Source organism: Oncorhynchus mykiss, chromosome 20 (assembly GCF_057628025.1).
Source record: "Oncorhynchus mykiss isolate SJ-2025 chromosome 20, ASM5762802v1, whole genome shotgun sequence".
Taxonomy (NCBI): Eukaryota; Metazoa; Chordata; class Actinopteri; order Salmoniformes; family Salmonidae; genus Oncorhynchus; species Oncorhynchus mykiss.
Genome location: NC_143041.1, coordinates 3,843,419 through 3,856,807, shown reverse-complemented (window position 1 = coordinate 3,856,807; position 13,389 = coordinate 3,843,419). Strand labels below are relative to the sequence as shown.

Sequence of the window (13,389 nt, the reverse complement as noted above, 5' to 3'; positions counted from 1 at the left end):
GCATGTTTGGGATGCTCTGAATCGACGTGTATGACAGCGTGTTCCAGTTCCCGCCAATATCCAGCAAACTTCGCACAGACATTAAAAGTGGGACAACCTTCGACAGGCCACAATCAATAGCCTGATCAACTCTATGCGATAGATATGTGTTGCTCTGCATGAAGCAAATAGGGGTCACACCAGATATTGACTGGTTTTGTGATCCACGCCCCTACCTATCTTTAAACTTTATCTCTGACCAACATATGCATATCTGTATTCCCAGTCAGATTAGGGCCTAATTAATTAATTTTGATTCAAATTCATTTAAATTAATTTTACCTAAGGAAATCAGTGAAGTTGTTGTGTTTCTAGATTTTTGTTTAGTATAACTGAGCAGCAGCAGTTTAGTTTATTAGGATCCCCATTAGCTACTCCACATGCAGTAGCTAATCTTCCTGGGGTCCACATGAAATGTACAAATATATGACAAAGTACAGAACAGTGATAGACAAGAACAACTTAAGATATGATATTTAAATAAAACATTTAATGAGTTATGTGAAAGACAACGAGACAGCAAAATACTAGTTCCACACCATACATATTCTTATATAAAGTTATATTCGATCTTTAGAAAGAGAAGCGCTGTGATACAATATATATTTTTTAAAGGTAAACTTGCTCTTTGCCCGAGTAACCTCTGGTGGCAGAGCATTGCAGTATGACATGGCTCTATACATAACTGAGTAACCTCTGGTGGCAGAGCGTTGCAGAAAATACTTATTTTCCACCATAATTTGCAAATAAATTCATTAAAAATCCTACAATGTGATTTTCTGGATTTTTTTCCCTAATTTTTGTCTGTCACAGTTGAAGTGTACCTATGATGAAAATTACAGGCCTCTCTCATCTTTTTAAGTGGGAGAACTTGCACAATTGGTGGCTGACTAAATACTTTTTTACACACACACAAACACACACACACACACACACACACCACGAAGCAAGGGACGGCACCATGAAGACGAAGGAGCTCTCCAAACAGGTCAGGGACAAAGTTGTGGAGAAGTACAGATCAGGATTGGGTTATAAAAATATCAGAAACATTGAACATCCCACGGAGCACCATTAAATCCATTATTTAAAAAAAATTGAAAGAATATGACACAAACCTGGCAAGAGAGTGCCGCCCACCAAAACTCACGGACCAGGCAAGGGCATTAATCAGAGGCAACAAAGAGACCAAAGACAACCCTGAAGGAGCTATAAAACTCCACAGCAGATATTGGAGTATCTGTCCATAGGACCACTTTAAGCCGTACACGCCACAGAGCTGGGCTTTATGGAAGAGTGGCCAGAAAAAAGCCATTGCTTAAAGAAAAAAAATAAGCAAACACGTTTGGTGTTCGCCAAGAGGCATGTGGGAGACTCCCCAAACATATGTTCAGATGATACTAAAAGGAAAATGCTATGTCTGGCGCAAATCCAACACCTCTCATCACCCCAAGAACACCATCCCCACAGTGAAGCATGGTGGTGGCAGCATGAGGATGTTTTTCATCGGCAGAGACTGGGAAACTGGTCAGAATTGAAGGAATGATGGATGGTGCTAAATACAGGGAAATTCTTGAGGGGAAACAGGTTTCAGTCTTCCAGAGATTTGAGACTGGGACGGAGGTTCACCTTCCAGCAGGACAATGACCTTAAGCATACTGCTAAAGCAACACTCAAGTGGTTTTAAGGGGGAACATTTAAATGTCTGGAATAGCCTAGTCAAAGCCCAGACCTCAATCCAATTGAGAATCTGTTGTATGACTTAAATAATGCTGTACACCAGTGGAACCCATCCAACTTGAAGGAGCTAGAGCAGTTTTGCCTTGAAGAATGGGCAAAAATCCCAGTGGCTAGATGTGCCAAGCTTATAGAGACATATCCCAAGAGACTTGCAGCTGTAATTGCTGCAAAAGGTGACTCTACAAAGTATTGACTTTGAGGGGGACAGTTATGCACGCTCAAGTTGTATAATTGTTTGTCTTATTTCTTGTTTGCTTCACAATAAAAAATAGTTTGCATCTTCAAAGCGGTAGGCATGTTGTGTAAATCAAATGATACAACCCCCCCCAAAATATATTTTAATTCCAGGTTGTAAAGCAACAAAATAGGAAAAATGCCAAGGGGTGTGAGTACTTTTGCAAGCCACTGTATGTGTAGAGTGTGCAGTCATAAGCATGCATAGTCATTTTAGCTTCTTGTAAGACAAGTGGCAAATCATTTGTAAAAATAGAGAAGAGTAATAGCCCAAGGCAACTGCCCTGAGGGATACTGCACAGTACATATCTAATGTTAGAGAAGCTTCCATTTAATAATACTGAGTTTTATTGGATGAGTAACTCTCACCATGTGATGACAGGTCATCACATGGTGAGGTCATAATATGGTAAAGCCATAAGTTAGTTTTTTTTCCAATAACAAATGATCAAGAACATCAAATGCTGCACTGAAATCTAACAATACAGCTCCAACTATCATCTTATTTTCAATTTATGTCAGCCAATCATCTGAGTCAGTGCAGTACAAGTTGGGTGCCCTTCCCTACATGCATGGTAAAAGTCAGTTGTTCATGTGTTCTTAAAAAAATAGCATTGTATTTGTTCAAACACAATTCTCTCCATCCGTTTTTTAAGAACAGGCAGCAGCAAGCTGATTTGACGGCTGTTAGAGTTAGCAAAGGGTGCTTTACTAGTTTTAGGTAGCGGAATTACTTTAGCTTCCTTCCACACCTGTGGGGACACACAGACCTTTAGGCTTTGGTTAAATACATCAACTTCAATGAATGATGAAGATGAATTGTTTTTTTTTTGGCCCGTATTGTCATTTATCTTATTTTGGTAAGGTAATTATAATAATATTATTGTTCTGGACATTTTAAATGAGGTTAGAGTGTTAATTACACTAAATTACACGTTTAATAGCTTTATATTTTCATTATAAAAAGTGCATTATATAAAAAGTTACAAAAAAACAACAAAAACATTGGCAACAGTAGCAGGCGCTTGGCCCTTCTACCTGTAGAAAATACTAAACAGCATCACAAACAAAAGCTGCTAAGGGGAAAATCCAGAGCTCTCTGCTACCACACTGCAAGTGGTATCGGAGTGCCAAGGCTACGTCCAAAAGGCTTCTAAACAGCTTCTACCCCCAAGCCATAAGACTCCTGAACAGCTTCTACCCCAAAGCCATAAGACTTCTGAACAGCTTCTACCACCAAGCCATAAGACTCCTGAACAGCTTCTACCCCAAAGCCATAAGACTCCTGAACAGCTTCTACCCCAAAGCCATAAGACTTCTGAACAGCTTCTACCACCAAGCCATAAGACTCCTGAACAGCTTCTACCCCAAAGCCATAAGACTTCTGAACAGCTTCTACCCCAAAGCCATAAGACTTCTGAACAGCTTCTACCCCAAAGCCATAAGACTTCTGAACAGCTTCTACCCCCAAGCCATAAGACTCCTGAACAGCTTCTACCCCAAAGCCATAAGACTTCTGAACAGCTTCTACCCCCAAGCCATAAGACTCCTGAACAGCTTCTACCCCCAAGCCATAAGACTTCTGAACAGCTTCTACCCCCAAGCCATAAGACTCCTGAACATCTAATCAAATGGCTACCCAGACTATTTGCTCTGCACCCCCCCCCCCCCCCCCGACACTGCTACTATTCTCTGTCATTATCTATGCATAGTCACTTTAATAACTCTACCTACATGTACATATGACCTCAATTACCTCGACTAGTCGGTGCCGCCGCACATTGACTCTATACCGGTACCCCCTGCCTTGCTATTGTTATTTTACTGCTGTTCTTTAATTTATTGTTACTTTTATCTATTTTTATTTTTTGTAAGTATTTTTCTTAACTGCATTGTTGGTTAAGGGCTTATAAGTATTTCAATGTGAGGTGAAATATATTGATTTGGCAGTAGAATGGCCTTACTGAAGAGCTCATTGACTTTCAACGTGGCACCTTTCCAACAAGTCAGTTCGTCATATTTCTGCCCTGCTTCAACTGCCCCGGTCAGCTGTAAGTGCTGTTATTGTGAAGTGGAAAAGTCTCGGAGCAACAACGGCTCAGCCGCGAAGCGGTAGACCACCAGAATTCTGTCAAGCAACAAATTAAATGGGGCCAAACATTGTAATTCACACAGGTACTAATGATTTGATGGCAATGCAAGGACATGTAGCTCCTGCAATGGACCAAGTGGCAGCCAGAGCTGCAGTGAAATTTCCTAACACCAAAATCACTATGTCCACCAGGTGGCGATGTGCCCTTCCACATTTATTCAGAGCAACAATGCTGAGCTGTCCAGAGGCTGTGCTCTGTTATACAATGTTTACCTAGCGAAACACCGTGGTGTTCACCCCAGCTGATGTACGACCTAGCATACTTAAACTTAAGCGTACTTAAACAGGGTGCCCCCCCCCCCCCCCACTAAAACCCACGCTAACAGGACAACACCCCAATCAGAAGAGACCCACAGTCCAGCAAGACAGCTATGCAGAAGTGGCACGAATAATAGAACACCCTGCTGCTGGCGAGCTAAACCAGGTAAGGCATCTGATGAACATGATGTGCTCAAAAATCCAGTAATTCCTTCTTTGTTATTACAATTCAATTCAATTCAAGGGGCTTTATTGCCATGGGAAACATGTCTTAACATTGCCAAAGCAAGTGAGGTTGATAATATACAAAAGTGAAATAAACAATAAAAACAACAAACAATATTACAACCCATTATCATTATGAGTTATGGGTTAAAGTTAGCTCATATTAATATAGGTAGCCTCAGATACAAAATTCATGAGATTAGTAATTTGCTAATCTTCGCTAATATTAATATATTCGTCATTTCTGAGACTTGATCAGACAGCGCCTTTTGATACAGCAATAAGAATAGTAGGAAACAACCTCTAAAGAAAAGACAGGAATGTCTACGGGGTTGCTGTACATATTCAGAGCCATATTCCTGTAAAGCTCAGAGAGGATCTCATGAAAAATGAAGTAGAAGTGCTGTGGTTGCAGGTTTGTGTCTCATCTGAAGCCTCTTCTTTTAGAGTGCTGCAATAGACCAAGTGCAAACTGTCAGTGTCTGGAGGATGTGTCTGATGGTCTCTAATGCTAAGAGAGAAATGTATTTTCTTGGTGACCTGAACATTGACTGGTTATCATCTATTTGTCCTCTCAAGAGGAAGCTTCTTACCTTGACTAATGCCTGTATTATGACCCAGGTTATCACTCGACCCACTAGAGTGTATACCGGAAGTGTTGGATCTGTGACATCCACTTGTATTGATTATATCTTCACCAATGCTGCTCCAAAGCAATATCAGTTCCCATTGGCTGTAGGGACCATAACATTGTGGCAATAACAAGGAAAGCTGAAGTATCAAAGGCAGGGGCTAAGGTATTTTATAAGACATCATATCAAATGTTTTCTCAGGACTCATACGTATGAGGAGAATCTAGATGCAGCACTTGGAATATTTGTAAAAAATATTATTTCCAGTTGACAAACATGCACCTATTAAGAAACTAATTGGGAGAACTGTTCGAGCCCCCGATTCAACGATTAATTGAAAAGTTGTATGGTTCAAAGAATTTATGCAAAAAAAGGTGGCAGGCTGCTCAATTGAAAAATGTTGTGACTTTGGAGCATCTTAAAACCTGTTTGGGATAGGGGGCAGCATTTTCACTTTTGGATGAAATGCGTGCCCAGAGTAAACTGCCTCCTACTCTGTCCCAGATGCTAATATATGCATATTATTAGTAGTATTGTATAGAAAACGCTCTGAAGTTTATAAAACTTTTTGAATGATGTCTGTGAGTATAACAGAACTCATATGGCAGGCGAGAACCTGAGAAAAATCCAATCAGGAAGTGGGAAATCTGAGGTTTGTAGTTTTTCAAAGCTTGGCCTACCAAATACACAGTGTCTATGGGGTCAAGTTGCCCACTAGATGTCAACCGTCTTTAGAAACTTGTTTCAGGCTTCTGCTATAAAGGAGGGGGGAATGGGAGCTGAATGAGTCATGGGTCTGGCAGAGTGTCTCAGGCTCGTGACGCGCGGTCCTGACAGAGTTAGCTCTCGTTCCATTGCTTTTCTACAGACGACAATGGAATTCTCCGGTTGGAACATTATTGAAGTTTTATGTTAAAAACATCCTAAAGATTGATTCCATACATTGTTTGACATGTTTCTACGACCTGTAACGGAACTTTTAGAGTTTTTGTCTAGACGTAGTGCTCGCGCCTCATGAAGCTGGATTACTGGGCTGAACACGCTAACAACAAGTGGCTATTTGGACATAAATTATGGACTTTATGGAAAAAATCAAGTCATTTATTGTCGAACTGGGATTCCTGGGAGTGCATTCTGATGAAGATCATCAAAGGTCAGTGAATATTTATAATGTTATTTCTAACTTCTGTTGACTCCAACATGGCGGATATTTCTTTGGCTGGATTGGGCTCTGAGCGCCCTACTCAGATTATGCTTTTTACGTAATTTAAAAAAAAAAAATCTGACACAGTGGTTGCATTAAGGAAAAGTCTATCTTTAATTCTGTGAATAACACACAATGTTTATTATGAGTATTATGAGTATTTCTGGGATTTGATTTCAAAACATTACTGCACGTAGCACGCCAATGTAAACTGAGATTTTTGGATATAAATATGCACATTATCGAACAAAACATACATGTAACATGATGTCCTATGAGTGTCAAAGTTTAGTGATTAATTTTATCTATATTTCTGCTTTTTGTGACTTCTATCTTTGTCTGGAAAAATGGCTTTGTGTTTTTGTGACTTGGCTCTGACCTAACATAATCATATGTTGTGCTTTTGCTGTAAAGCCTTTTTGAAATCGGACACGATGGGTAGGTTAACATGAAGTTTATCTTTCATTTGCTGTATTGGACCTGTTAATGTGTGAAAGTTACATATTTCTAAAAAATATTTTTGAATTTTGCACGCTGCCTTTTCAGCGGAATGTTGTTGAGGGGTTTCGCTAGCGGAACACCTGCGCTAGAAAGGTTAAATGATATTATGGGCAGAGTACCTAATTAATCTCCATTCATTGAAGTGTCATTTATAACAAAACCTTTTGTATAGCCAATCACTTTTTTAAATGATTATTTTTACCCCCTTTTCCTCCCCAATTTCGTGATATCAAATTGCGATCAAATTATGATCTTGTCTCATCGCTGCAACTCCCCAACAGGCTCGAGAGAGAGAGAGGCGAAGGTCAAGTCATGCTTCCTCCGAAACATGAACTGCCAAACCGCGCTTCTTAACACCCGCTCGCTAAACCCAGAAGCCAGCCGCACCAATGTGTCGGAGGAAACACCGTTCAACTGAGGGCAGAAGTCAGCCTGCAGGTGCCCAGTCCGCCACACAGAGTCGCTGGGTTCAAACCCCAGGCTGTAGTGACACCGCAACACTGCGATGCAGTGCCTTAGACCACTGCGCCACTCGGGAGGCCTATAGCCAATCATTTCAATTACATTTTTATCGGTAAAGTGATCAAACTGAGAAGTGAAATGACAACATTGAACAGTGAACCATCATATGTGTTTTGAAGATCTAATAATGAAAGAGAAGATTTGACATTTTGAATTTGGTCAAGTTTGTGTGGAAGAGGTGGACAAACAGTATTTATCAATAATGATAAGCCATCCGGCATAGACAACCTAAAAGGGAAACTATTGAGCATGGTAGCAGACTGTATTGCCACCCCTATTTGAAACGTCTTTAACCAAAGCCTAAAGGAGTGTGTGTCCCCACAGGCATGGAAGGAAGCTAAAGTAATTCTACTACCTAAAAATTGTAAAGCACCCTTTGCTGGCTCTAACAGCCACCCAATCAGGTTCCTGCCTGTTCTTAGTAAACGGATGGAGAGAATGGTTTGAATAAATACAATGCTATTTTTCTGAGAAATACTTAACTACTGGCTTTCAGCATACATACAGGGAACTGCATTCAACAATAAACTGGTCTGAAATACATCTAAAAAGCATAGTATTTGGTTCAAAGCATTCTCTTAGACCTAAACCTCATCTGGAGTTGTGCATAAAGGGTGTGACCCCTGAACAAGTTGAAAAAGCTGAACTCCTAGGAGTAACATCACGGTCAAGTCATATTGAAAAAGTTGTTGTGAAGATGGGGAGGGGTATGTCTGATTTATAAAAAGATGTTCTGTGTTATTTACACATCAACTGTACTAATTGTTCAAGCTCTGATCTTGTCCCATCTTGATTAATGTCAGGCAATATGGTCAGGTGCAGCAAAGATGGACCTAGCAAAGTTGCAGCTGGCTTGAAGCAGAACGCCTTACCCTTAACTGCACACACAGAACTAACAACAACATGCACGATATTCTTTCATGGTTGAGGATAAATTGACTACTTCTCTTCTAGTCTTTTTAAGAAACAAACAGACCTACATAACCCACCAGACATGCCACTATGGGTTTCTACACGTTACCCAAACCAAAAACATGTGTTGCTCAGTTATGTATAGAGCCATGTCATCCTGGAATGCTCTGCCGCCAGAGGTTACCGAGGCAAAAAGCAAGTTTAGCTTTAAAAAACATCTTGTATCACAGCGCTTCTCTGCTTTCTAAAGATCTAATTGAACAGTACTATATATAATATGAATAGTGTGTAAATAGTATTTTTGTTGTGTCTTGGTCCCTTCCTATACAGTATATAAGTCTTATGTTATTTTCTATTACCAGTTAGGTACTTTCATGTATTAGTATGTTTGATGCGGACCTCAGGAAGAGTAGCTGATGCATCTGCGGTAGCTAATGGGGATCCTAATAAACTAAACTAAACATTTGGCAGCAATTACAGCTCAGAGTCTTTCTGGGTAAGTCTCTAAAAGCTTTTCACACCTGGATCGTCCAATATTAGCATTTTTTTATTTTATTCTTCAAGCTCTGTGAAGTTGGTTGTTGATCATTGCTAAACATAGATTTTCAAGCCGATTTAAGTCAAAACTGTAACTAGGCCACTCAGGAACATTCACTGTCATCTTGGTAGAAACTCCATTTGGCCTTGTGTTTTAGGTTATTGCATGGCAAGATTAGTCATTTATATGCAACTCTATATGCATGTTTTGGAATTTAGGTTTGTATTGTGGAGCAACTACAATGTTGTTGATCCATCATCAGTTCTCCTATCAAAGCCATTAAACTCTAACTGTTTTAAAGTCACCATTGGCCTTATGGTGAAATCATGAGCGGTTTTTACTCCTGAACTTATTTTGGGTTGCTGTAACAAAGGGGTTGAATACTTATTGTCTCAAGACATTTCAGTTTTCCACTTTTAATTCATTTGTAAACATTTCTAGAAACTTAATTCCACTTTGACATTATGGAGCATTGTATGTAGGCCAGTGACACAACATCCCAATTTAATCCATTTTAAATTCAGGTTGTAACACAAAATGCACTGTACATGAAAGACATATTGTTGTCGTTTTAATACTCTAGTGTAATTCTACACATTTTTCCATATCTTGTGTGCTTGTGATATGAGAGGTCGAAGCCTGACAGTTCCAAAAAATATCTTCAGTAAATCCAAAAAAATAGGCATTTGGTTTCTCTCCGTCTAAAAATCCTAAATAACAAAATTGCTTTGTTTACGAATTAGTAAGAATGTCTCACCCCATGTTCAAGAATGGCATTTTTCCCTTTTCAGATTGCAATCGCTCACTTTCGATTTGAAAAATTAATTCTCCAAAATATATATATATTTTTTTAAACAAGCCATAGAAAGTTGGTTGCCATGTCTGTTTAATTCACCAGAAAAGACAGAACAAATAATAAAGTGGTTCAACTCAAATATACTAATTGATTAAAACAAACTGGAACCTTTAACAAGCGGAATGGGGAAAAGTATTATTATTAACCATGCACATTATAATTAAATAAAAGCCACTTAGATATTCTGTGTTTTTATTTACAGTAGTGATGGACAGCTGGAGGCATTTTGTTTTTCAAAATTCTGCAAACAACATTTCTAGGATGGGCAGGAAAATATATATTGGTCATGGCACTGCATTTCAGTGCAAGGCCTAGACCTATATAAAATAACTTAACTGGCTGAGGTAGGATATGAGGCTTAACAGCCTAATAGAAGTAGGATTGTTTTTATTAGCCTACTCACAATTGCAACTGGTCAAAAATGTAGCATCCTACACTGTAAAAATGTTCCTGTAAATTTTCAGCATTATACTGGCACCACAGTTGCCAATTTAACACTGTTATTTTTCTTTACAGCAGTGATGCTGTAATATGTTTTACAGTAAGGAAAATCATACTGTAAACTGCTGTAAAGCAAAATTACAGTATTAAACTGGCAACTGGTGCCAGTATAATGCTGTAAATTTACAGGGAAATACTTACAGTAATTATTTTACAGTACTAAGCAGCATTGCTGCTATATGTATTGTAAGAAAAACAATACATATATATTAAAATTCATAACATAAACTTTACATGAATTGCACTTTAACCACAAAGAACAACATTACAACTTCAGATAGTAGGGAAGAGACATAGACAAATAAGAACATTGACAAATACGGATCGATAATGTACTTCACCATACACAAACCAAGACATCAGAGAATAGGTCATTCTTGAAAATACAGGATTATATAAGAAAAAATCAAATCAAATCTAAACAGATCAATGAAAAATAGGAAAACAACAGTTGAACAGGAAGAAATGTTTACATTTAACAAGAACTGCTTTCCTGCTTGTCTTTGAGAGAGAACTGAGAGAGATGGAGCTAGAAAGAGGCTGTGAGAGAAGGATGGATAGAGAGGAGCAAGCAGGGCTAGACTGGAGCCAGAGCCAACACAGGACACAAGCCAACACAGGCTCTGGGATGGCGCAAGCAGATGATTTGCTGACCCGACCCGCATGGCAGAATTTCAGAGAGAATGAGAGATGCAAACAAGTCTCGAATAAGTCTCAGTGGTGTACAGATTATCACCCCAATCTTTGAATCTTTGATCCTCCTTAGCTCTGACATGGAAATAGGACAAACATGGAAATAGAAAGAGATAGTAATATCAATCACTACTACTACTATTACTATCACTACTACTACTATTACTATCACTACTACTACTATTACTATCACTACTACTACTATTACTATCACTACTACCACTATTAATATCACTACTACTACTATTACTATCACTACTACTACTATTACTATTACTACTACTACTATTACTATCACCACTACTACTACTACTATCACTACTACTACTATTACTATCAGTACTACTACTATTACTATCACTACTACTACTATTACTATCACTACTACTACTATTACTATCACTACTACCACTATTAATATCACTACTACTACTATTACTATCACTACTACTACTATTACTATTACTACTACTACTATTACTATCACCACTACTACTACTACTATCACTACTACTACTATTACTATCAGTACTACTACTATTACTATCACTACTACTACTATTACTATCACTACTACTATCACTACTACCACTATTACTATCACTACTACTACTATTACTACTACTACTATTACTATCACTACTACTACTATTACTACTACTACTATTACTATCACTACTATTACTATCACTACTACTACTATTACTATCACTACTACTACTATTACTATCACTACTACTACTATTACTCGCTGGATAAAAAGGCAGATGACAATTGACAAATGAAGTTTGTGTTCATCAGGTGTTTGTGTACTTACAGGTTGGAGTTTTTCCACTCAAACTCCTTCAGTTCTGCGTGAAAGCGTGTAACGTGGGTTAATTGGCAATCAATACTTCTGAGCAACCTTTCCGGTCTTGCGGCTTACTCCTGCTTTCGCTGGGCATTTGGTTCCTTCAGGGTTTATTCAAAGCAGGAACCTGCACAACCCAACAGACTATATTAAATCAGTTGAGACAATGAAAAGATAACAATACGAAATATCATTGCAATGTAACAAACAAATGCTAAATGTAAGTGTTGGATCAATGAATGTTCAATGCTTACATCTGTATCAGCTCCAAGGTTGCAGAGGTCGACTCCTGGTATGCTATGTTAAAACACAGAAAGTGCTGAAGAGCACAGAGAGGGCAGCAGCAAAGTTGGACTCACTGTCCAAAACACAGACCACTCTCCCCTCGATCGACACCATCCATTTTGAGGAACCCGATAGAGTATTTCCTGAAATACACAAAAGTAAGGCTGTTAGTGTATACTTACTAGATATCTCTAGATAGGTACCACAATACTTCATATTTCTGTTCCACCTTAAATCAAATAAATGTATTACCCAGCATGATCAGCCTGGGTGTGTCTGGCAAAGGAGTTTGAGCCTCGACATCAACCTGAATTGCAGTGACCTAAAATCACTAAACATGCATATAAAAAATATTCAAATATGTGTAATAGTACAGTATAAACACCATTAATCATATAAAATTTACATTTATAAAAGCACTATTCCTTACATCTGCCAAGAGGAACAGAGATTCGTTCTTCTCTTTGCAGTGGGTCATCAAAAAAAGAATGGCAGCAGTGGCTGTTAGATCGTCATTGCCTCTGACGTAACCGTCAATTTCATTCAGCAGGCGCTGGATCTCTCTCCTCAACTTGGTCTTTTGGCTTTTATAAAAGTTGACAATTCTCTTACCCTTGTTCAGGAGAGCTTGAGTCAGGCGACTGTCAATCACGATGCCAGTGAGGGTATTGTCGTGGTCGCAGAGCCAGAGCTTGATGAAAAGGAAAGGCCAATGTTCCTGGAGGTCACTGATGCTTTATTTTTCTTTAAAAAAATACAAAGAAAAAAAAAAAACTGTTAGGCTGCACTCCATACCAGCACAAGAGGACAAACAAATCATTTACAGAAACGTTTGTATATTTTTGTACTGATCTATTTTTGTTATTTCTGTCCCTTTTATTGCATATGCCTCGCTCCCTCAGAGCATAAAGGGTTTATTTTGAGGGCAATCACATTTTTTAAAAAGGGTTCTGAAAGGGTTCTTTGGCTGTGCCCATAGGAGAACCCTTTTGGGTTCCATGTAGATCGACCAGTGACACAGACTGATACCCCCCAACATATAAAATGGACCTGTGATTCTGTGACCAGAATCGGTGAGATATTTCCAAATGTGTATCCGTCATCATTTTCTCCCATTACAACAAGGCCTTGTAAGTTGTTGCTTTGTACACAACTTTAGACACCTCTGCCGTGCTTTTCTTTGTGCACCCTTTTGACTGGACGGCTCCCTGAATGGCGGCGTTACAATTGCTCCTCAAATTCATTCATGA

The 13,389-nt window shown here is 38.8% G+C and overlaps 1 protein-coding gene across 1 annotated transcript in view; it reads left to right on the top strand.

Annotated features, from left to right (window-relative positions):
- The first annotated feature begins 4,474 nt into the window (after positions 1 to 4,474).
- The window catches only part of LOC149973625 (uncharacterized), a 38,976-nt gene continuing 30,061 nt past the window's right edge, over positions 4,475 to 13,389 (top strand). The window contains exon 1 of the mRNA XM_090212021.1: positions 4,475 to 4,586. The gene's annotated coding sequence lies outside the window, so the exon portion shown is untranslated. The remainder of the gene's footprint in view (positions 4,587 to 13,389) is intronic.